This window comes from Sciurus vulgaris, assembly GCF_902686455.1.
Source record: "Sciurus vulgaris genome assembly, chromosome: 17".
Taxonomy (NCBI): Eukaryota; Metazoa; Chordata; class Mammalia; order Rodentia; family Sciuridae; genus Sciurus; species Sciurus vulgaris.
The window spans coordinates 55,456,799-55,481,880 of NC_136478.1; the positions used below are offsets into that span (position 1 = coordinate 55,456,799).

Genomic DNA, 25,082 nt, shown 5'->3' on the forward strand with positions numbered 1-25,082 from the left:
AGGCACACAGCTCCTGGGTGGGAATAATGTTCTCATGCTAGACAACCACAATATCTCACCAGCTCTGCTTCTCTGGTTCCTGCCCACTTTACAGTAACTTTTTTTCCAGGAGGACCATGGGTTTATTGGGAGGTCCACACATGCTCATAGCATCACACAATAACAGAGTGGTTACTTGGGGCACAGAATGTGACCTCTGCCCACAGCAGGCCCAGAGGCAGTGGAGTGCAGTGTCCTTTCTTGTGGCTCAGAACCAGCTGGATCCCTTTCTCCAGGACAGCTGAGGGAGGGGGCTGTGTGGTGGGGCAAAGGCCTGGCTGGGTGTGGGCAGGTGTGTCTGAGGTGGCGAGTGAGTGTCATTCACTCCAGAGACTGCAGTATCAGAATCTGCTTCAGCTCCTTCCTCTGTCTGGTCTCATGGATTTTGCCAGCCAGGATCATCTTGTCAACGACCCTGTAAATCTTGTAGAAGTTGAACACCAGGTCCAGTTCACAGACATTGTGGAAATACTCATTCAAGATCTCCACAAATTTGTTGATGGCCTCCAGATAGGCCAGGTTGTTGTCATTGATGTCCACACAGAGGCAGATGTGCAGGCCAGTGTAGTATTGATAAATGATCTTAGAGTTCTGAACTCCACAAAGTTGATGTGCTTGGCATCTCAGTGACCATGGTGTGCACTTCCTCTATCAACTTCTGCTTCTTGTCATCATCAAATTGCATGCACCACTTTGCCAGGTGCGTCTTGCCTGCCTGGTTGTGGATGAGGATGAATCAGATCATAGCAACCCCTGTCCAGACCCCAGTAGCCCCAGTCCTGCGGCAACTGGGTGGCTCCAGCTCTGGCTGCAGTTGCAGAGTCCCTACAGTAACTTTTAACAGTGGACTTTCTGAGAGCTACAAAAAGTTCCTAACATTGCACTTTGAAACTGTGGATAAGCTACATAGATTCCCTAATTTCTGTTACGTTCCTGAATACAAAGAATAATGGTTGAATAGCCTTTAACCTGATAATGAGACTTATATAAATAAAGATTGCTGGTGTAACTCTTTAGAGCTGCATCTCCACCTGAGAGCAGAGCTCCACCTAATCTCAGCTTAATCTTCAAAATCTGTGTTTGTGAATCTTTGTTTTCCAATCCCTCTTCACCCTTTGCTGGACCAAGAGTTTGGTAACGTAGGTTGAGTCACTCAATTTCACTTTATATTTTATCAATGTTTCCAAAGAACCAATCTGTAGCTTTGCTGAGATTTTCTATTGTGTATTTATTTTCTACTTACAACTGCCAGGTCAGAGCAGCAGTAGATTTTTTGGATTCATATTGGTTTTCACAGACCAAGGGGGAAAAGTGGACATTGACTCAGCACCAGGTTTCAGGGGCACTCTGGTCACTGGCTGCTCCTAGTGTTTTTTTTTTTTTTTTTTTTTTTTTTTTAACTAAGCATATATTTCTCTTTAACTATATCTACTAATTAAGTAGTATGTGTAGAGAAAGGTAATTTTTTCCAACTAAAAACATACTTTGTTTAGTACCTTTAAATAATGTGTAGGCACTCACTGAAAAATGTTTTTATTTTATGTACAAATAATGGGCAGATGTTATACCCATAAATTCTATCTCCCATAACAATTAGGAACTTGTCTTTAAAAAAAAGGGAGAAAACTACACAACAAAATTTAAAAGATACTGGGATTTCTTTGCTTCTAGACCATTGGTAGGCAGCGGGAGAAGGAGGTACCTTGTTCTAATAGGAATCACAAATTAGAAATGAGAATTCTCTAAAGCAGAAATAATACAGTGCCATTTCAAGTAAAGATTATTCAGCTCTCCGTGGAAACACCCACAAATACCTGCCAAGAACAGGTAAACCAGGTCAAAATAGCCCAACATAACTATGTTTCATCATATTATGCCATTATTCTCCTTTAAGCTAATAAATCAAAACAAAAAATACAATAAATATAAATGATTTTGAGATTGTCATACAAATTATTACTTCCTTTCTGTATCCTCCCTTCTCTAACAAAATAAAGGGAACATTTTACTGCAAAGAAAAAATTTTATTTTATATATCACAGGCCATAAATTTTTATAATTAGTTATTACATAAATGCTGTCAAGGGCCATTATCCAAAAAGCATGACCACTCTGTCCACAATTCACTTGTGCATTTATAAGCAGAGTTTTCATGATCTACATTACATAAACACGTCTATCGATGATGACATTGCTGAGGAGCAATCTAACATCCATAATCTGATGCTGTGCAAATAGCAGCATGAGAGAAAAATATTTGTAATCACATTTCACTTCAGTGACCATATATAAAAATCAGTAATTTAAAATTAAGTTCTAAGTCTCCAAAGGAGATTTTCAAATGTATGTATAGAAATGGTTACAGAGATTGAGAATTTTAAGAAGCATCCTCCATATCCACATCCTGTTATAACTGCTGTACCATTTTTTTTTTCTTAAAGCTGTTTTCCTTTGCCTGCGAGAAGGGTTCAGATAAGATGGATGTTTCGCTTGACTTCTTTAATATCCTGAACTTTCTTAGCACTTTATTTTTCTTCAATCTTTTCATTATAAATATTTCTTGGTGTTTCTTTTTGATTTCTTTAACTCTCTTCATTGCATCAATAGTTTTATTGCATAGTTCTTGATGGTATTTGACAGGATCATTTCTACCTTTTTCAAATTCAAATGAATTATCCAGTGTTAAGTTCTTTACCATTTGCTTTCTGAAATGCTTTAGTCCACCTGACTTTGTGAGGATTGTGCTTCAACTTAAAGTTCTCATGGCATTTGTATTTACAGAATCTGAATACCTTGCACTCATTGTGGATGAGCATCATGCCATGGCAGGGGTAGATAGGCCCCGAACAGAAATAATACTTCTCCATATGCATGTTGAACCAGCATGGGACCCCACCAACCAAATGGAGAACTGGGGAGGAAGTGACCTGCTTGTAGTTTTGAATTGCATTTCCCCAATGATTAATGATGTCCAGAATGTTGTCATGTATTTATTGTCTATTTGTATTTTCCCCTATTGGATTAATGTCTATTCTTGTCCTTCATCTAATTGTAAATTGGGTGCTCCTTTTTGAGTTGTAAGGGTTCCTTATATATTCTGGGCATAAATTTCTTATGTGGTATATTGTTAGCAAATATTCTCTCCCATTCTGTGGGCTATCTTTTGCAAAGTTTCTTATATAGGTTATAATACCATTTAATTTTCGGATCAAAGTCACAATTTGCATGTTCCCAACATAATACTCTATCACTTTAATACCCTCAAGCCTGGCATGGTAGCTCATACCTGTGATCCTCCCATGTGGGGCGGCTGAGACTGGAGGATCACAATTTCCACAACGACCTCAGCAAACTTAGCAAACACCTTGGCAATTTAGTGAGGCCTGTGTCAAAAATATAAAAACAAAAAGAGAGTTGGGGAGGTGGTTCAGTGGTAGATCACTTGCCTAGCATATGTGAGGCACTGGGTTCAATCCTCAGCACCACATAAAAATAAATAAGTAAAATAAAGGTCCATCAACAACTTAAAAAAAAAAAAAAAAAACAAGACCTGGGGATGTGGCTCAGTGGTTAAACGCCCCTTGTTGAATCCCCAATACAAGCAAAAAAAGAAACAACAAAAAACTTCAAAATGTGTCCACCATTCTTTGGGGTGTTTTGGTAACATCCCTGTATTCTCCCCCAGGTGGCAGCAGGCGACAGTAGGCGACTGCTCAGAGTCCACAGTGACGCACAGACTTGCAATGCGCAGGCGCTTCAGGTAGAGCTCGCTCGCGCAGCGCTTCAGCGCAGAGGGGGTGGATGGCCAAGTTTCTGGCGCTGTCTTTGTGTCACTATTCAGTAGCTGCTGCTGCCTCCGGACGCCCTGGATGCTGCTGGAACAGTGACTGAGGCAATCCTCTTGATGTGACTGGGATTTGGTGGTCTCAGTGCTGTGCCATGTAGTGCTGCTGTGGTCTTCCTGAGTGTAAGGCTAAGTTCCTAGCCTCGAAAATGGAGTCCAGCGAATTGTAGCCTACCTGCAAGTCACTTAGGAGCATCCACCAAGTGGATTGGAGAGAGCATGAACCTCCTTAGCCTGGCTAGGTGCCAGGACACACCTGTGAGGAGCAGAATTTGGTGTCCACTTCCGACCCCCACCTGCTCTTCAGCGCCACACCGGAGTTGCCTGGCCACATGCAGCCTGCGCTTGGAAACCCCTGCTCTTGGGAGCGCCGCAGTGGCCGCGGATCAGCTCCAGCTGCACCTACATGTGCACCGTGCCCGCCAGCTCTGGGACAGCCAGTCTTTGGCTGTGGAACGTTCGGAGTGGACGAGGGGTGTGAATATCCACACAAAATGGAGATAGCAGTGCTCTGACCTGCAGGGAAGGACAGATGAGAGGTCCTCGGTATTCCTGTCTCGGCTGAAGCAGGTGCCACCATGAGGTTCTCAAAGTTACGTGTCTGCAACTTCCACGGTGTTAGCAGAAGAACTAAAGTTAAGGTTAGGATACATGTTAAAATTAATGAAACATCTTCAAGCATGTTTATGAACTAAAGACTCAGGTTGTTCAGATCTCCTCATTGTAACCTAATGTCTTTTTCTGTTCCAGGGCATGACATTGCACTTAGTTTTTGAGTTTCTTCAATCTCTAAACTCTGACAGATTCTCAGACTTTCCTTGATTTGATGTTTCCAGTAGTACCAGCAAGCTGTTTTGTAGAACATGCCTGTCTTGGGATTTGTTTGATTTTTTTTTCCACAATTAGACAGGGGTTATTGATTTGGGGGAGGAAGGCCACAGACAGAATGTGTCATTTCTATTGCATCAAGAATACAGCCTTTCAAGCTGGGCACATTCCTGTAATCCCAACAATTTAGGAAGGGAGGCTGAGGCAGGAGAATTATGAGTTCAAAGCCAGCCTTAGCTACTTAGTGAGGTCCTAAGCAACTTAGTGAGAACCTGTCTCTAAGTAAAATATTCTTTTAAAAGGACTGAGGATGTGGCTCAGTGGTTAAGCAACCCCTGGGTTCAAACCCTGGTTAAAAAAAAGAATATATCCTTTTAACATACTTTATGATAATTATGATGATGATGATGATGATGATGAAATTGATCACCTGGTTGCTGCAATAATTTTCAGGTTTTTTCAATAACATTCTTTATCTGCCCAAATGGTACTCTTGAGAACCAAGTTTTATTTAGAGCTCATACTTCAAAGAGCATGGAATTGCTCTCTCCATCCTTGAGGTGACTGCATTGGAGGTGTGTCTCTTTCTTCTCATTTATTTATACAGTCATTTATTTATACCAGTACAGTTGTCCCTTAGTATCCCAGGGGAACGGCTCTAGGAATCCCTGGAGATAACAGAATTCAAGGGTGTTCAAGTATCATATCCAATGGCATAGTTTTTGCCTAGAACATATGCACAGCCTCCTGTATACTTTTTGTCAAGATTATCTATGTAACTCTTTTAGTCAGCTTTTTTACCTCTGTGACTAAAGCATCTGACCAGAACAATTGTAAAGGAGGGAAAGTTTATTTGAGGGCTCACAGTTTCAGAGGTCTTAGTCCATAGAAGGCTGGTTCCATTCCTCAAGGCTCAAGTTGAGGCTGAACATCATGGTAGGAGAAGGTGGTGGAGGGAAGCAGTCATATTATGGTGATCAGAAAGTGGAGAGAGTCTCCATTCTCCAGATATAAAATATATATACCATAGCCAAACCCCCAATTAACCACTTCCTCTAGCCACACCTCACCTGCCTCCAGTTACCATTTAATCCCATTATGGATTAATTCACTGACTGGGTTAAGACCCTCACACCCCAATAATTTCTCCTCTGAAACTTCTTGCATTGTCTCACACAAGAGGTTTGGGGGGGGGGTCATATCCAAACTATAACAGTAACTGTTATAAGTGCTATATAAGTGCTGTGAAATAGTTGTTGCACTTTATTACTTAAGAAATGACAACCAAACATCTGTCTGTGTTCAGTATAGGCACAGCACTTTAAAATATTTTTGATCTATAGTTAATGCAATCCATGAATGTGGAATACACAGATATGAATGACTACAGTAGGAACTCAGTGATAGTTTTATTTGGGGGTTTGTTTTAGTCTGTCCCTGCTATAACAAAGTGCCTTAGACTGGGTCATTTTTAAACAACAAAAATTTACTTCTCCCAGTTCTGGAGGCTGAAGAGTCCTAGAACAAGGTGGCAGCATATCCCAAGTATGGTGAGGGCTGCTCTTTGCTTACATCATGGGGTCTGCTTGCTGTGCACTCACACACACAAAGGGAAAACAGGGACAAAGAGACTTCTTGTCCTTTTATAGAAGCACAAATTTTATTAAAGAGTCAGGACCTAGTCACCTCCTAAGATTCCTATTTCTTAATACTATTGGATTGATGATTAAGTCTCAGACCTCAACAGGGAGGGACATAAATGTTCAAACCACACCACAGTTATCCAATATCACTGACCTAATTTTTACTGTGCTGCTCATTGGAGCTCCAACACATCATGACCAATGTGGGTTTTAGCATTTTTGTAATGATTATTTTTTTTCACTTCCTTATTACCTAACTCTATGTGCTCCAAGCTCAGGTTGTATGCTTCCTAACCCACACCTAGAATCAGATGTTTCTCTAAGAACAGCTTGCTTTCACATATCTTTCCTCTTTTAAAACATTCTGTGATTCTAATTTCTTCCTGACTTAGAGAAAAATCAGGACGAATCACATGAATTTTTCTGGTCACTTTTATTTAACATATATTCTCACAGATCAGCTTGAAATGTCCAGAAACACCTAATCTTCATTAAAAAGTTACATTTCAGTCTACCTTCCTGGAAGCCTGTAGCCAGGACAGGGTTCAGGCGCCTTTCTCTGTCTCCCCAGCTAGAGTCTACTTGAGCATCTTCTCTGTTGCTGATCTGGCTGGAATTCCTCTGCTACTGGGGCACAGGCAGGGACAAGAGAGGCAGGAAAACTTGTAAGGCTTGTTGATTTGTAACATTAGTACTATTGGCATAAGATCTGCTATTTTGCTGCTGCCATTATTCTGCCTCCCCCACACCACTTTACAATCCAGATTGTTAGCCCACAAACCTCCTCGCCAACCATTGGTCCGTTGTTATTAGCCCTGGAAATTCCACTACTTAAGAACAGCTCCACCCTTCCCTGTTTCTCTCTCTCTCTCTCTCTCTCTCTCTCTCTCTCTCTCTCTCTCTCTCTCTCTCTCTCTCTCTCTCTCTCTCTCCCTCCCTCCCTCCCTCCCTCTCTCTCTCCCTCCCTCCCTCCCTGTGTGCAGACACTCTGCCTGTCAGCTTAATAAAATCTCCAGCGTGAGTTCCCAGCGTGAGTTTCCGCGTCTGGAGTGGTTTCTGGGTGATTTCAAGGAAGATATTCCGCTAAAACCATGGAAGTTGCAGACACGGTAAGGTTGAGAACCTCACGGTGGCATCCTGCTTCAGCAGAGATGGGAATGCCCAGGACCTCTCATCTGAGCTTCCCTGCAGGTCAGAGCACTGAGATCTCCATTTCGTACACATCCATTCACATCCCTCGTCCACTCCGAAAGTTCCACAGCCAAAGACTAGCTGTCCCAGAGCTGGCGGGCGCGGTGCACACGTAGGTGCAGCTGGAGCTGATCCTCCTCCGCTGCTGGGCTCCCAAGTGCTGGGGTTTTCAAGCGCAGGCTGCGTGCTGCCAGGCAACTCCGGGGTGGGGCTGGAAGGCAGACGGGATGGAAGCGGACACCACGTTCTGCTCCTCCCAGGTATGTCCTGGCTCTCACCCAGGTTAAGGAGGTTCAATCCACTCGGTGGATGCGCCTAAGTGACCTGCACGTAGGCTACAATTCGCTGGCCTCCATTTTCAAGGCTAGGAACTTGGACAGCCTGACACTCAGGAAGACAGCCACAGTGCTAGTTGGTACAGAACTGAGGCCACCAAATCCTAGTCATAGCGAGAGGACTGCCTCAGTCACGGTTCCTGCAGCGTCCAGGGCATCCGGAGGCAGCAGCAGCTACTGAATAGTGACACAAGGAGGTGACAGTCAGAAACTTGGCCATCCACCCGCTGTGCGCAGAAGCGCTGCGTGAGTGAGCTCCACTGGAAGCACCTGAGCATTGGAAGTCTGGGAGTCACTGTGTACTCTGAGCAGTTGCCTGCTGCCACCTTGGGGAGAATACAGGGATGTCGCTGAAAAACACAGAGAGTGGTGGACACATTTTGAAGTTTTTTGTTGTTGTTTTGTTTTTGCTTGTATTGGGGATTCAACAAGGGGCTCTTTACCACTGAGTTACATGCCCAACTCTCTTTTCATTTTTATATTTTGACACAGGCCTCTCTAAATTGCTGAGGTGTTTGCTAAGTTGCTGAGATTGTTCTGGAACTTGTGATCCTCCATCCTCAGGCTCCCCACATGGGAGGATCACAGGTATGAGCTATCATGCCAGGCCTGAGAGTATTAAAGTGATAGAGTATTATGTTGGGTACACGCAAACTGTGCCTTTGATCCGAAAATTAAATGGTAATATAACCTATATAAGAAGCTTTAGAAAAGACAGTCCACAGAATGGGAGAGAATATTTGCTAACAACATGTCAGATAAGAAAATAATACCCAGAATATGTAATAAACTCTTACAACTCAATAAGGAGCACCCAATTTACAATTAGATGAAGGACAAGAATAGACATTAATCCAATGGGGGAAAATACAAATGGACAATAACCACATGAAAACATGCTGAACTTCATTAATCATTAGGGAAATGCAAATTAAAACCACAAGGAAATAACACTTCTCTCAATTTGGGTGGCTGAGACAAAATAATTAAACAAACAACAAGAGTTGGCAAGGATATCAGGAACTGGAAACTCGTGTGTTGGTAGTCCAAATGCAAAAAATGGTTCAATTTAGTGGAACAAAGCAGACATGACTTTCCTGTGCACATATATGAATACACCACTGTGACTCTTACAAGCATGCATATCCACAAAGCACTTACTTAATAGCAGAAAGACAGAGTAGAGGGAAGGGAATAGGGCGAGAGAGGAGCAGAGGGAAAAGGGAAGTGCTGGGAACTGAGTAGAGCAAATGATATCCCATGCTTTTAAATTACATCCAGTTGAATCCTAACATTATATATAACTAAAAAGAACCAATAAAAAGAAAAAAAGGTTTCATTGCTGTAGAAAACAATTTCCTCAAAAAATTTAAAAAATTATCAAGTAACCCAGCAATTATAATCCTGGATATATACCCCAAATAATTGACAATAGGTACGTAATAGATACTTGTATGTAAATGCTCATATTGGCTTTGGTAGTTGTCTGTAATAGCCCAAAGGTGGCCACAACCCATGTCCATGAACTCAAGGATGCATACTCCAATTCTGTTAGCCTTGAAAGCACCATGCTAAATGAAATAAGCTAGACACGTTTTATGATCTCCCTTGTATGGGGCATCTAAAATCAGCAAATTTTATTTGGGATGATGAAAAAGTTTGGAGGCAGATGGACATGATGGTTGCTCAACCTTGTGATATATTTAACCTCATTGAATGAAACTGTAAAAATGGTTAAGATGCTAAGGTTTACATGATGCACAGTTTCCCACCATGGAAAAGGATTGCAGAAACTCATTGGACCATAAAAGAAAAAATAAATCAGGATGTGAGGTGGCCATCTATGCCCCTGTGGATACTACTGATCCTGGTAGTCTTTTAAAAGTAGCTTGTAAAACTCATAGGGATGTCGGTAAAAATGGTTCACAGCAGTCCCTTCTCCATGGGGCTAAGTTGACCTAAAGTGATCTTCTCCCAATTTCTTTTCTTCATTAAAATTTTTTGCATCATGTATTTATGAACAAGAGCATTCTCATTCTGTTTAATCACACTCACCTTCCCCCATTTATATTGTTTCCAATCTTTTACTAGTGTAAGCAATGTCATAATAAAGAGCAGTGTTGCGGTTTGGATATGAAGCATCCCCTGAAGACTCATGTGTTGAAATCTTCATTCGAAATGCAGCAAGGTCAGAGGTGGGGCTTTCAGGAGATGATTGCGTCTTGAGTGCTCTGACATCATCAGTGGATTAATCCATTGGTAGGTGGACAAAGCACTGTGAGGTGGACCCTACATGGAGGAAGTAGGTCCCTGGGGGCATGCTCTGGAAGGGCATGTTTTGTCCCCAGGCCTTCCCTGTGGCTCCCTGGCTACCATGAGTTAAGCAACTCTCCTCTGCCAGGCTCCACGACGTCCTTCCTGACCTCAGGCTCAGAGCAGTGGGCCAGCCCACCATGGTCTGAAACCTCTGAAACCAGGAGTCAAAATAAACTTTTCCTCCTATAATTTGTTTAAGTCAGATATTTCTATCACCGAGATGAAAAGTTGACTAACACCATCAGCATACAGAAGTGTGCCTGTGTCTAGGACTAAAATATATTTACAATACCTAAACTTGAGTCAAAAAGTGACTCACTGTATACTTCAATAGACATTGGAACCTTTTCTGGGGAGAAGCTCTATTAATGTACATTACTTATAGCAAATCTAGAATGATTGTTTCTTCACATTCTCTCCTTTTTTCCATCTTCTTCAACAGAACGTTTTATTAAAATGTAATAATGCAAGCCTGTAATGTAATAATCCTGAAACTGTAATCATTCAGGAGTCATTCTGAACTCAGTTCAGCTCACCTCCAGCCATATCTCTCTACCACCACCACCACCCACTGTTCATGGGCCCTCTAGACTTGGTCCCTATGCCAGGCCCAGGTCCCAGGACCAGTCACACGGCACTATGCCTGAGATGGGTGCACCCCAGCCAGTGCCCCACCATGGTCCCCAGTCTCCACGTGGCCTTGAAGCCCAGATCAAGGTCTGCACCTTGTACAGCATCCCTGAGCCTTGGTGCCAAGTCAAAATGAACTTTCCCCCCTCTGTTTGTGAATGCCAATATGAATCCAAATGGAGAGTCTTTTCAATGATAAAGAATGCTGCCTGATAAAACACTCTGCCTTTTTAAAATTTTGTTTATTTTATTTTAACCCAGGATGGTTCCAAAGAAACTGCGTTGGGATAAGATAACCTGAAGTCAACTGATCGCGGAGAGATGCTATAATCTGTTGCGAATTTTTCCCCTCCAACTCCAAGTTTAAATTTTTCCCCTCCACCTCCTGTATAAATGACAGGGCATTACTTTCCACAGACATCAATGGACCCTTCCCACTCTAAGTGTGGGGCTTTTATCCTTTTTCATAAATGTTACGGAATCATTTAAGCGTGGGGTCAAGGGCGAGTTAAAAATGGATCAAAGAGCTGTATGTCACATTCACATTCTCTCAGAAGAGCCGTCCTCTCCCAGGTTTTTCAAGTCTAAACCCCAGAAGTGACCACTAGGGGGCAGCAAAAGTTGCACTGGGAAGGGAGGGAGGGAGGTGCAGACCCCGAGTGCGCAGGTGCCTACTGTAGGGCTTGCTTGGGCCCAAGGGGCTGAGGAACTTCACTCCCTGCCAAAATTCCAATGCTGTCACATAAAGAAATTGCGAGTGCGGCCCTTGGAGGTTTGAAAAGTGGGCACCCTTCCCCTTGGATGTCATCCCGCTGTCGAAACAGGAGCTCCCCGCCTTGAAACTGGAGCTGAGAGAATCGCAGTGCTTCTGGTTTTGCAGCCTGCGCAGGTTACTAAAGTGCATCCTCCTGAGGACTGGAGACAGCATGCACCCCAGTAAGACTCAGAGAGCCAAAGTACACACATGTGGTTCAGGGGGTTTTCATGTCTGCCTCCATCCCCAGCCTGGCACCGGAGATTCCAAGTCACGCACTGTATTTGGAAACCCAGCACCTGGAGAAATGCAGCCCCAGCGCCTCTGCTCCAGCTGAACCTACATGTGCAGGACTCCAGCCAGCTCAGTGGCAGCCTGGCTTTGGCTGAGGGACCTTCAGGAGAGGATGAAGGGTGTGAATCTGAAGGGAAGTTCAGATGAGAGATCCTTGACGCTCCCGTGTCTGCAGAACCCACATGCCACCACGAGGTTCTCAGCCTTACATGTCTACAATGTCCACAGTGTCAGTGGATGATCACCCTAATGTTACAAATTAGAGAGGAGACTTCCTGCCTCCATCCTCCCTGCCTGTGCTCCCAGCAGCAGAGAAATAGAAGCCAGGTCAATGGAGAAGATTCACAGGTTGGGGAGACAGAGAGAAAGGCACCCATGTCCTGTCCTATATCAAGCTTCTGGGAAGATAGAATGAAATGTAACTTTATTTATTTTTTAAAATCCACTTTTTCATTTGTCCCGGCCTGCAGGACATCAACGGGTACCTGGAGGGGGGTGCTGGGATTGAGAGAGACAAGAGACACGAGAAATGGAGTCAAGACAAAAGCCTGATCAAGTCTCGTTTATTAGAGGAATAAATACAGTTAATATAAACTACAGAAACCAATCAGAGTAAAGCGCGAGAAGGCAAGACTAGTCTCACGCCAGAACTCCAATAAGGAAGTGTAGTTGTCCAATCATGAAGCACCACGCAATCTAGTCTGATGCACCTGGTATAGTCTGACAGGTGTGTAAACAGGTAATGGCACGCCCCACCAGCAATTGGCAGGTGCCATCTTAGCTCAGCATGAGGCAAGGCAGGGGGCGTGACCATGAGTCAAAGCGCCTGACCATGAGCCAAGGTGCGTGACCTTGAAGCAAGGCAGGGCGTGTGACCTGCCGGCTCCGGACAGGTCCCCCTTTTTTATTTTATAGAGCTGGAGTGACAATCCCTCGGGAACTGTGCCTGTCTTAGGTTATCCGTGCCAGAGCAGCATCCTTACCCGTCATTGGATAATGAGGCTCTTGCCCTCATTTCCTCTCTTAGGTTGGTATGCACTCCCACGAATCTTACCCGTCATTGGCTGACCAGTTCAGCGCACAGGGGTGATGGTCTATTACGATCTAATATTGATCAAATGTTGCACCATCACAATCCATCATCTCCAGCCGATGGTAATGAACCTGAATAGGTTTTGCCTGTATAGCCTCAATTTGAGCTTTGATGAAAGCCATAATCTTGTTGAATATCAAAGGACCTATAGATATGACTAGCAGCAAGCAAAGGAGGGGACCTAAGAAGGGAAGGAGATAGGGAAGGAGTCCACTGAATCCAGTCCATAGTGGATTATCAGCCAGTGCTCATTGGCATTTTTCTAGGTCTTCTTGCAGCTGTTTGATCTTGTCCTTAACGATTCCTGACTTGTTGGCATAGAAGCAGCACTTCTCCTGCAAAGCCAAACAAATGCCTCCCTGTTCGGCAAGTTAGAAGGTCTAAACCTCTTCTATTTTGTAGGACCACTTCTGCCAAGGAATCTACCTGATCTTGAAGATCTTGTATGGTGCTTGAGAGTATCTGTACATCAGAAATCAATTGTCTGGATAATTTAGTATATTGATTAAGAGAGACCCCCAAACCAGCAGTACCCGAGGCCACTGCTGTAGTTATTCCAAGTCCTGCAAGTAGAGGAATGAAAGTGACAGCACGTTTAGGTCGCCCTGTAATGTAGTCAGTTGTTGGTATAGGGACAGGCTCATCTCCTGGAATAATGTCTACATCTGGGAGTAAGGCAGCTAAGACACATAGACCAGTCCAGTTGATAGGCAGTTGAGTAAAAGTCTTATTACCTCCACAAACAAACACAGTGCCATTAGGGGGGCACAATGGCTGTGAAAGATTGAATGTCTCAGAACAACCACTAAAGGTTATAGTCCCTACATCTAAATCCCAGGTGTTATTATAGCCAGGTGAAAAAAGCAAGTAGTATTGGAGTACATGAATGGCTGTACTAGAAATGGTGGAGTCGGTAAGCAATTTCTACCAGCAAAACTGGACCAAGACGCATCAAGATTGGTCATAGTCTTATAACTTATCACTGTGAGGTTGGTAGCAGAGTTATTTCTATAATCAATTGGGATAGCTAGTGGAACAGGATATCCTAGCTGAAGGCAAAGCCAACAATCTACAGTCAAGGGAGAGTTGGACCGATTAAGCAAGGTGTGAGTGGCCTCAAGGATATCATATGTGGCAGGGCCTAGCTCAGAAGGTCTGTGGTTGGGTAATGCTAGTGGGTGATATAACAGACTGGGATGCAGTTCCTCGTACATCCATTGAATTTTTTCATGGACTTGCTTGGCTCTATTATAATCTTGGGGGCCTCCTCCATCAGACACATGTAGGGGTGCCATAGTAGATCAGCAAACTGTTTTCCCCACTAGGTCTGCAGGACATGAGGCAACACTTAATTTTCCAGGGTTATTAGACCAATCCCCTCCAGTTGATCCTGGATGGCACTTTATTAAGGTAGTGGTAAAACAGGTTTTGTTTCCTGAAGAACAGGTCTGAGCTGAGGAATAACAAGAGCTATGGGAGGAAGTGTGAAAGGTCGTGCACGAACAAGGTGCATATTTGCCATTAACTGAGGGAATAATCTGTGGTTTTTCGATACAGTACCACAGTGTACGTGTCGTGCAAAATGCGATGTGACTGCCACAATCTATCTCTATGCATTGTTTCGGGAGATTACCGATGTATGACGGCTTATAACTTGCCTCATCAGTACTCATTATAAATCCTCCCTCACACTTACATGGTTTGTTTTTGAGCTCCAGTAAATACTCATGAGCCTTATCAGGGTCCTCAAACCCTGCATGGCTGTAGGAGAGCAGTGAACAGGCAGCCGTCATTCAGAGAAGCAATGTTTTGTTCATTCCTGTGGAAGGAAAAGAAAAGACTCTCAGGGATGATTTTTACCCCTGGAGGAGGTAACTTCATTAACTTGGCATACAAGGTGCTCTGGCAGCCATCTGGCTCCATCAGCATTTTGAGAGAAGATGCAGACTGAACCTCAACCCCAGATCAAGACTGGGTCTGGACCATGCCATGAACCATCCAATGGATCTTTCCATTTTACCATGGCAAAATGCTTTTGAGATTCTGGGTGCCAGAAATGATCAGTGGCAGATTTCCCATGATCATCCATTTTTTAAAAAAATTGAGAATGAGTAAAGCATGATTGAGTATATTATGAGGAGAACCCTTGATTGGGTACCATTCCCCCTTTTTTATTTTATCAATAGTAGTTTTAAGAGAGAGATGTGCTCTCTCAACCATTCCTTGGCCTTGAGGATTATAAGGAATTCTGGTGACATGTTGAATTTGTAATTTTTCACAAAATGTTTGGAGGGTTTTTGCTGTATATCCAGGGCCGTTATCTGTTTTAATTTGTTTAGATAAGCCCAAGCCTGAGAAACAATGTAATAGATGGACAATTACATGTTTCATTGCTTCTCCAGCCTGAAGTGTAGCCGATATAAATCCACTAAATGTATCTATGCAAACATGAATATATTTTAGATTACGAAACTCTAAAAAATGGGTAACATCCATTTACCACACCATGTTAGGAACAAGGCCTTTAGGATTAACTCCTAGATGTGGAACCGGTAGATGAGTAGCACATGTGGTACAGCCTTTTACTATTTGCCTTGCTTGTTCCCTAGTGATTTTATAGAGTAACCTAAGAGAGTGGGCATTTAAATGATGTAGGTTATGAGTGCCTTGAGCTTGCTTAATATTATCTGAAAAAACTACTGCAACCATTTTGGTGGCTGTGTCAGCAATTCTGTTGCCCTTAACTAATGGCCCTGGAAGGCCAGAGTGAGCTCTGATGTGTCCAATAAACAAAGGCTCCCCTCTATTATGGATGAGTGTCTGACACTGAAGGAACAGTGATGCTGTTTTAGAAACATGTCTGATCTGAGAGACAGTTTCAAGGAGTGGCACTGAGTGCACTAAATAGGCACTGTCTGTGTAGATATTAAGGGGTTGATTGGGAAAGGCAGATAAAACTGCAATAAGAGCCTGTAATTCAACAAGTTGGGCAGAGGTACATTTTGTCTGGAAAGTGACAGTTCTATCAAGGAAGGTGTAAGCAGCTGTTCCTGTGGATGACCCATCAGTAAAGACAAGAGCATTGTGTAAAGGCTCCCTTCTAATAATACGAGGGAACACAAAAGGATGTAGTTTGCAAAACTGAACCAATTTATTTGGTGGATAATGATTATCTATATCACCTGTGAATGAGGCACAAGCTATAGGCCAGGTGTCAGTATTTTGTAACAGCCAATTGACCTGAGATCGGGTGTAGGATTGAATAATCTTATATGGCTCTATTCCAAAATATTTTCTAGAATCTTCTCTCCCCATGATAATCAGATCAGCTACTGCATCATAATAAGGCAATAGCACTTTTTTGGGTGAGGAAGGAAGATGAATCCACATAATAGGATTATCTTGCCAGAAAAGACCCATTGGAGTGATGGAAGTATTAAATATAATGAGCATTAAGGGATGAGAATAATCAATATTGGTAACAAATTGACCTGCAATAGCATCCTCCACCTCTTTAAGAGCAGCTAATGCATCAGGAGATATAGTCCTGGATGATTGTGGATTAGGGTCTCCTTTTAATATCTCAAACAATGGTTTTAACACCCCTGTGGTTAATTTAAGATATGGTTGAAGCCAATTTATATCACCTAGAAGCTTCTGGAAGTCATTAAGTGTATTTAAATGATCTCTCCTGATTGTTGCCTTTTGATTAATAATCCTAGGCCCATTGAGCAGGAAACCTAGGTAAGTATAAGGGTCTTGTAGCTGAACTTTTTCTGGAGCAATTTGTAGTCCTACTGCAGTCAGCTGCTGTTTAAGTTGTGTGAGACATAGTAATACCTGTTCTCCTGATTGTCCTGCTATGAGTATATTATCCATATAATGAATAATATATATTTGTTTCCAAGAATCTCTAATAGGCTGTAAGGCATGAGCAACAAATTTTTGGCATAAGGTTGGACTATTAGCCATTCCTTGTGGCAATACCTTCCACTGATATTTTTTCATAGGTTCTCTAAAATTTATTGATGGTAGACTAAAAGCAAATCTTTTTTGACCATCTACATGTAGAGGGATATTAAAAAAACAGTCTTTGAGGTCAATAATTACCTTAAAATATCCTTGAGGGATGGCTACAGGAGATGGCAGCCCTGGTTGCAGGGCTTCCATGAGCACCATAGTGACATTGTCAGCCCTTAAGTCTTGTAGTAATCTCCATTTAGCAGATTTTTTCTTAATTACAAATATAGGAGTATTCCAAGGAGAATTACTCTCTATGATATGTCCAGCTGTTAGCTGTTCCTGCACTAACATTGGAGCAGCTTCAAGTTTTTCAGAAGTTAGCGGCCATTGATCAACCCAAACTGGTTCATCTGATTTCCAAGTTATTGGATCTGCACACAGTTGGGGTGCAGGCATGTCAATGGCCGAAATCAAAAATTTCCCAAGCCTTTTCTGTCAATCTGTCCTACATTAGGAATGGGATGTAAAATACCATTTTTGGCCTTTCCTAGCCCTTTTCCTGGTGTATATCCCTGAGATAGCATTTGGGCAGCTACCGTTTCATTGGGGCTGCACATGATTCATCTGAGATAATAGGTCTCTTCCCCACAAATTAACAGGCAAATGAGGTATGATACAAGGCTTAATGAGACCTGTGTTGTTTTCTTTGTCTCTCCAAGTGAGGTATTTAGAACTCTTCTTTGGATTTGTACTTTGACCAATACCCCTAAGATTAGTCATAATTTCTGTGGTAGGCCAAGAAGAAGGCCAATCCTCTTGTTTAATTATGGTCACATCTGCTCCTGTATCTATTAGACCTGTAAATGACTTGCCATCTAGCCATAAGGTCAAAGAAGGTTTTTGATCAGTTATGTGTTGTACCCAATATACATTAGAGGATCCAAAACTTCCATTTCCTCTCCTAGGATTTTGAACTGGGTGTTTGGTTGGAACTAATGGTAACAGTATCAGCTGTGCTATTCTTTCTCCCTGAGTAACAGTAATAATGTTGTTATCTGTTTTAGCCATGATCTTAATTTCTCCCAAGAAATCTTGATCTACAACTCCTGGGAGTACTTGTAAACCTTTCATGGTAGAACTACTTCTTCCTAAAATTAAGCCAAAATAACCTGAGGGCAATGGGTCAAAAATTGCAGTATTCAAGGCTTGAGGGCCCATGTCAGGAGTTAATACGACATGGGAGGTGGAACTGAGGTCCAATCCTGCGCTCCCTGGGGTTGCTCTACTGAGGTCTGAAATGGATTGTTGTTGCTGCTGTTGGTTGGAATGAAACTGATCGCCCCATATGCTTGTTTTGGGGCCTGAGGCTGGCCCCTCCTCCCATTTCCCTGATGTGGGGGAAGGGGATTTCCCTGATTGTCTCTTTTGGACTTGCATTCATTAGCCCAATGTTTTCCTCTCTTGCACCTAGGGCAGAGACCAGGTATTTTGGCCTCAAGAGTTTTTTGTAAATCTGATCTGCAGTCTTTGGCAAAGTGTCCACCCTTGCCACATTTGAAACAGGCCCTTTTGTTTTTGTCTTTATTATTAAGAAAGTCCCTCACTGTCTGTCCACTAAAAGCGGCTGCCATTGCTAAGCCCTGTTGATAAGAAGGTCCTATATCTGAGCACAGATGAATATATCCTGTTAAATCTGTCTTCTTTCTTTATGGTCTTATAGCAGCTTGGCATGCAGGATTGGCATTTTCATAAGCAAGTTGCTTGACATAGTCAAGACCTGCATCAGAACTGCCAAAAATACAACCAGCCGTTGTTATAAGTCTGTGAACAAAGTCAGCAAAGGGCTCATCAGGGCCTTGTTTGACTCCTGTAAGAGACATGCTGATGTCTACCTTAACAGGCAATTTTCTCCAGGCCTTAGTGGCTGCTGCCTGTATCTGAGCATACGCTCCAGGGTCATACTGCATCTGATTGTCTGTGGTTTCATAATCACCTACTCCAGTGAGCATATCAAAAGTCCACCCATTTCCTGCTTGTTGATTTCTTTTAGCTGTCTCTTTGCAATTTTCAAAATATTCAGACTTCCAAAGCAAGAAGTCACCTCCAGTCAGGGTGGCTCTAACTAAAGTATTCCAATCCTGTGGTGTTAACCAATTTTCTGCTATGGAGTCTAAAATAGCAAGGATGTATGGCACTGTAGCTCCATACTGAGAAACAGCAGTTTTTAATTCTTTTATGATAGTAAAATCAAAGCCAGTGTGGTGCCTCCAGGGTTGTCCCTGGTTATCCCTTGTCTCAGTAACAGGGAAAGCACTTAGTGGAGGGGGTTTTAAATCCCTGTTGATTCAGGGAACTCCTCCTCTTGGACACTGTTGTCCAGATAGAATTTGAGGGCAAATATCCCTTTTAAATCCATCAGGACTGGGCACTGATTCATTGCCTGTCTTTAATTTTTGTAACCTGGTAATCAGAGCTTGGTATTGTTCCTCTAGATTTATTTGTTCCTCCAAATGTTTAATTTTTTCTTTAAGGTCTTCTTTGGATCTATCACTGCCATTGCCATAGGAGCAGAGTGTGTGCGATAGAGAGGTGGATATGAGAAAATGGACTGTCCTTGTTTAAGCGGGCAGTCAGGATTAGGATATTTTGAGGCTTCCTCATTTATGAGGTCCAAATCAACGTCCTCATCATCTATTTTATTCTCATTTGAAGGGTCTTTAAAATGAGTCAATGAAGGATAAATTTTAGGTGGAGCTTCGTTCTGATATTGAGTTTTCTTTTTAACATCTGTGCTGCCTACATCTGGAAAAGGACTTGTAACTTTCTCATCTTCACTCTCAAGGGAAATAAGATCTACCTCTCCCTTTTCCTCAGAGGGCTCTTCCTGAAGATCCTGTTTTGATGCTGCTTTTAAAATGTCCTCTGTCTGAGTAACTGCTGCTGCTATATCAGAATTATTTGTTGTATGTTCTAAAAGTTCCTTTATGAGACTCCAGTAAGCAAAAGCTGTAATAGGAACTTTATCTGAGCCAAACGTTCTGTGAAAATCTCCCAAAGCATCTCCCACCTTATTCCAACTTCTTATTTAATGCTTCCTTCTTGTGAGAACCACGGACAGGTGTCCTTAATAAGGTCAAAAAACTTAAAATGATCATTACTCTTAACCTTTACTCTCCGTGTCTTTAAAGCTTCTTTTAATTGCTTAACAAAAACTTTATGCTTACTTAATTCTTGACCCATACTTAGGTGCTACTGTACCTTTAAGAACGGCCGGCAGGCTCCTGTGGCGAACTTTGTTGAACTGACTTTCACTTTTTTTTTTTCTTCTTCTTCCGCTGAACACTTACACGCCACTTCCCTCGCGAATTCCCCCGTATCCAAAGCCACACCGTTGGGCGCCACTTGTCCCGGCCCGCAGGACATCAACGGGTACCTGGAGGGGGTGCTGGGATTGAGAGAGACAAGAGACAAGAGAAATGGAGACAAGACAAAAGCCTGATCAAGTCTCGTTTATTAGCAGAATAAACACAGTTAATATAAAGTACAGAAACCAATCAGAGTAAAGCGCGTGAAGGCAAGACTAGTCTCACGCCAGAACTCCAATAAGGAAGTGTAGTTGTCCAATCATGAAGCACCACGCAATCTAGTCTGATGCACCTGGTATAGTCTGACAGGTGTGTAAACAGGTAATGGCACGCCCCACCAGCAATTGGCAGGTGCCATCTTAGCTCAGCATGAGGCAAGGCAGGGGGCGTGACCATGAGCCAAGGCGCGTGACCTGCTGGCTCCGGACATCATTGGTGCATTCTAGCTGTACATAGTGTTGGGCTTTGTTGGTACATATTTGTACATGCACACAATATAGCAATATAACTTGGCAAAATGCAACTTTTTAAAAAGACATTTATTTTTACAGACTGCATTTTGCTTCACTGTACACAAATGGGGTACAATCTTTCTTTTCTATGGTTGTTCACAATGTAGATTCACACCATTCATGTAATCATACATATACATAGGGTAATACTGTCTGTTTCATTCTACTATCTTTCTGTCCCCCAACCCCTCCCACCCCATTTTCCTCTACACCATCGAAAGATCCTTCATTCTTCTCTTCCCCCATCCCCTCATTATATAGTGTCATGCGCTTATCGGAGAAAACATTTGGCCTTTGGTTTTTTGGGCTTGGCCTGTTTCACTTAGCATGATATTTTCCAACTTCATCCATTTAGCAGCAAATGCCATAATTTTATTCTTCTTTATGGCTGAGTAATATTACACTGGGTATATATACCACAGTTTCTTTATCCTTTTGTCAATTGAAGGACATCTAGGTTGGTTCCACAATCTAGCTATTGTGAATTGAGCTGCTATGAACATTGATGTGACTGCATCACTGCAGTATGCTGATTTAAATCCTTTGGGTATAAACTGTATAAGCTGAGGAGTGAGGGATAGCTGGGTCTAATAGTGGGTCCATTCCAAGTTCTCTGAGAATCTCCATACTGCTTTCCAGAGTAACTGCACCAATTTTCAACTCCACCAGCAATGTATGAGTATGCCTTTTCCTCTACATCCACACCAACACTTATTATTCCTTGTGTTCTTGATAATAGCCATTCTAATTGGAGTTCGATGAAATCTTAGGATGGTTTTAATTTGCATTTCTCTGATTACTAGGGATGATGAGCACTTTTTCATATATTTGTTGATCACCTATATATCTTCTTCTGTGAAGTGTCTGCCCATTTCCCTAGCCCATTTATTGATTGGGTTCTTTGTATTTTGGGTTTTAAGTTCTTTACAAACTTTGGAGATGAGTGCTCTGACTGAAGGGTGTGTGGAAAAGATTTTCTCCCACTCTGTAGGCCTCTTTTCACATTATTGATTGTTTCCTGTGCTGAGAAAAGAGCTTTTAGTTTGAATCTATTCCATGTATTGATTCTTGCTGCTTATTTCTTGTGCAATGGGGGTCTTGTTAAGGAAGTTTGGTCCTATGTCAATGTAATGGAGATTCGGACCTACTTTTTCTTCTATTTGGTGAAGGGTCTCTGGCATAATTCTTAGATCCTTGATCCATTTTGAGTTGAGTACAGGGTGGGAGATAGGGGTTTAATTTCATTTTATTGCATATGAATTTCCAGTTTTGCCATCACCATTTGGTGAAGAGGCTATCTTTTCTCCATTGTAAGTTTTTGACACCTTGGTCTAGTATGAGGTTACTGTACTTATGTGGGTATGTCTCCATGTCTCCCATTCGGTACCATTGGTCTACCTATCTATTTTGGTGCCAGTCCCATGCTGTTTTTGTTACTATTGCTCTATAGCAGAGTTTAAAGTCTGGTACACTGATACCTCCTGCATCACTCTTCCTGCCCAGGATTGCTTTGGCTATTCTGGGTCTTTTGTTCTTCCAGATGAATTTCATGATTGCTTTTTTTGGTTTCTATGAGAAATGTCATAGGGATTTTAATGGGAATTGCATTAAATCTGTATAGCACCTTTGAAAGAATGGCCATTTTGATATTATTTCTGCCTATCCAAGAACATGGGAGATCTTTCTATCTTCTAAGGTCTTCTTCCATTTCTTTCTTTAATATTCTGTAGTTTTCATTGTAGAGATCTTTCACCTCTTTGGTTAGATTGATTCCCAATTTTTTTTTTTTTTTTTTTAGTCTATTGCGAATTGAGTTATTTTCCTAATTTCCTTTCAGGTGTTTCATCACGTATGTATGAAAATGTTTTAGATTTATGTGTGTTGTTTTTATATACTGCTACTTTCCTGAATTCATTTATGAGGTCTAGAAGTTTTCTGGCGGAGTTTTTTGAATCCTCTAAATATAGAATCACGTCATCAGCAAATAGTAACAGCCTGAGTTTCTTTTTTCCTATTTGTATCCCTTTAATTTCTTTAGTTTGCCTAATTGCTCTGGCTAGAATTTCAAGGATGATGTTGAATAGAAGTGGTGAAAGAGGGCATCCCTTTCTGGTTCTAGTTTTTAAAGGGAATGCTTTCTGTTTTTCTAAATTAAGAATAATGTTGACTGTGGGCTTAGCATAAATAGCATTCACAATGTTGAGGTATGTTCCTACTATCTCTGTTTTTTCTGGTGTTTTGAGCATGAAGGGGTGTTGTATTTTGTCCAGTGCCTTCTCTGCATCAATTGAAATAACCATATGATTCTTAACCTTAAATCTATTGATGTGATGAGTTACATTTATTGATTTCTGAATGTTGAACCAACCTTGCATTCCTGGGATGAACCCCACTTGATCATGGTGAACTATCTTCTTAATATAGTTTTGGATGTGGTTTGCCAGGATTATATTAAGGATTTTTGCATCTATATTCATTTTAGATGAATATCATTAGAGATATTGGTCTACAATTTTCTTTCCTTGATGTGTCTTTGTCTGGTTTGTGTATGAGGGTGATATTAACTTCATAGAATGAGTTTTGTAAGGTTCCCTCCTTTTCTATTTCCTGGAATACTTTGAGAAGTAGTGGAAAGTGTTCTTCTTTGAAGTTATTGTAGAACTTGGCTGAGAATCTGTCTGGTCCTGGGCTTTTTTTGGTTGTTAGGCTTTTGATGGTTTCTTCTATTTCATTGCTTGATATTTATCTGTTTAAATTGTGTATGTCCTCCTGTTTCAGTTTGGGAGAATGATATGTCTCTAGAAATTTGTCAATGTCTTCAGTATTTTCTATTTTGTTGGCATATAGATTTTCAAAGTAACTTCTCATTATATTATGTATTTCAGGGGTGTCTGTTGTGGTATTTCCTTTTTCATCATGAATTTTAGTAATGTGAGTTTTCTTTCTTCTTCTTGTTAGTGTGGCTAAGGGTTTGTCTATTTTGTTTACTGTTTCAAAGAACCAAAATTTTGTTTTGTCAATTTTTTGAATTGTTTCTTTTGTTTCAATTTCATTGATTTCAGTTCTGATTTTCCTGTCTTCTACTACTTTTGGTATTGTTCTGTTCTTTTTCTAGGGCTTTGAGCTGTAATGTTAGGTCATTTAGTTTTTGACTTTTTATTCTTTTCTTGAATGCACTCCATGTAATGAATTTTCCTCTTAGTACTGCTTTAATAGTGTCCTACAGATTTTGATATGTTGTATCATCATTCTCATTTATCTCTAAGAATTTTTTGTATCTCCTCCCAAATTTTTCTGTTATGAATGCTTCATTCAATAGCATATTATTAATGGAATAATTCTTGTTTTTTATTTTGACATTGATTTCTAATTTCATTCCATTACAATCTGATAGAACCTAAGGTAGTATCAATTTTTTTTTTTTGCATTTACTAAGGGCTGCTTTGTAGCATAACATGTGGTCTATTTTAGAGAAGGTTCCATGTGCTGCTGAGAAGAAAGGTATGTGCTCATTGGTGGATGGGATAGTCTATATATGTCTGTTAAGTCTAGGTAATTGATTGTGTTATTGAGATCTATGGTTTCTTTTTTTTTTTAGTTTTTCTTTGGAAGATCTATCCTGTGGTGACAGCAGAGTGTAAAAGTCACCCAGAATTATTGTACTGTGGTCTACTTGATTCCTGGAATTGAGAAGAATTTGTTTTATGTACATGGATACATCATTGTTTGGATCATAACTATTTATTATCATTATGTCTTCCTGATTTATGGTTCCCTTAAGCAGTATGAAATGTCCTTTATCCCATCTGTCTAACTTTGACTTGAAGCCCAATTTATCTGATAAAGATGGAAATCCCTGCTTTTTTACTGAGACCATGTGCATGGAAGGTTTTTCCCCATCCTTTCATCTTTAGTTTGTGGTCGTCATTATCGATGAGCTGAGTCTCTTGAGGGCAGCATATTCTTGGGTCTTTCTTTTTAATCCAATCAGCCAGTCTGTAAATTTGTTTGATAAGTTTAGGCCATTAACGTTCAGGACTATTATTGAGATATGATTTGTATTCCCAGTCATTTGGGCTTATTTTTGGTTTTTAACTTGGCTTGGTTTCTCCTTTGATTGGTTTTTCCTTTAAGGCAGTTCCTCCCTTTGCTGACCTATATTGTTGTTTTTCATTTCCTCCTCATGGAATATTTTGTTGAAATATTCTGTAGTGCAGGCTTTCTATTTGTAAATTCTTTTAAGTTTTGTTTATCATGGAAGGATTTTATTTCATC

The 25,082-nt window shown here is 41.4% G+C and overlaps 2 protein-coding genes and 1 pseudogene across 4 annotated transcripts in view; 2 read left to right on the forward strand and 1 right to left on the reverse strand.

The window, feature by feature from the left end:
• LOC306647874 (insulin growth factor-like family member 4) overlaps nt 1–25,082 on the forward strand; it is a 454,704-nt gene that overhangs the window by 185,329 nt on the left and 244,293 nt on the right. The gene's annotated exons all lie outside the window — the stretch shown is intronic.
• Nucleotides 1–25,082, forward strand: part of LOC306647881 (insulin growth factor-like family member 3) — a 272,092-nt gene that overhangs the window by 145,127 nt on the left and 101,883 nt on the right. The window lies entirely within an intron of this gene.
• Nucleotides 361–20,353, reverse strand: LOC306648505 (AP-2 complex subunit sigma-like; annotated as a pseudogene). The gene is made up of 4 exons: nt 20,189–20,353; nt 4,290–4,399; nt 3,778–3,911; nt 361–777 (listed from the first exon to the last, which is right to left on the reverse strand). The product of its transcript is annotated as an AP-2 complex subunit sigma-like (transcript).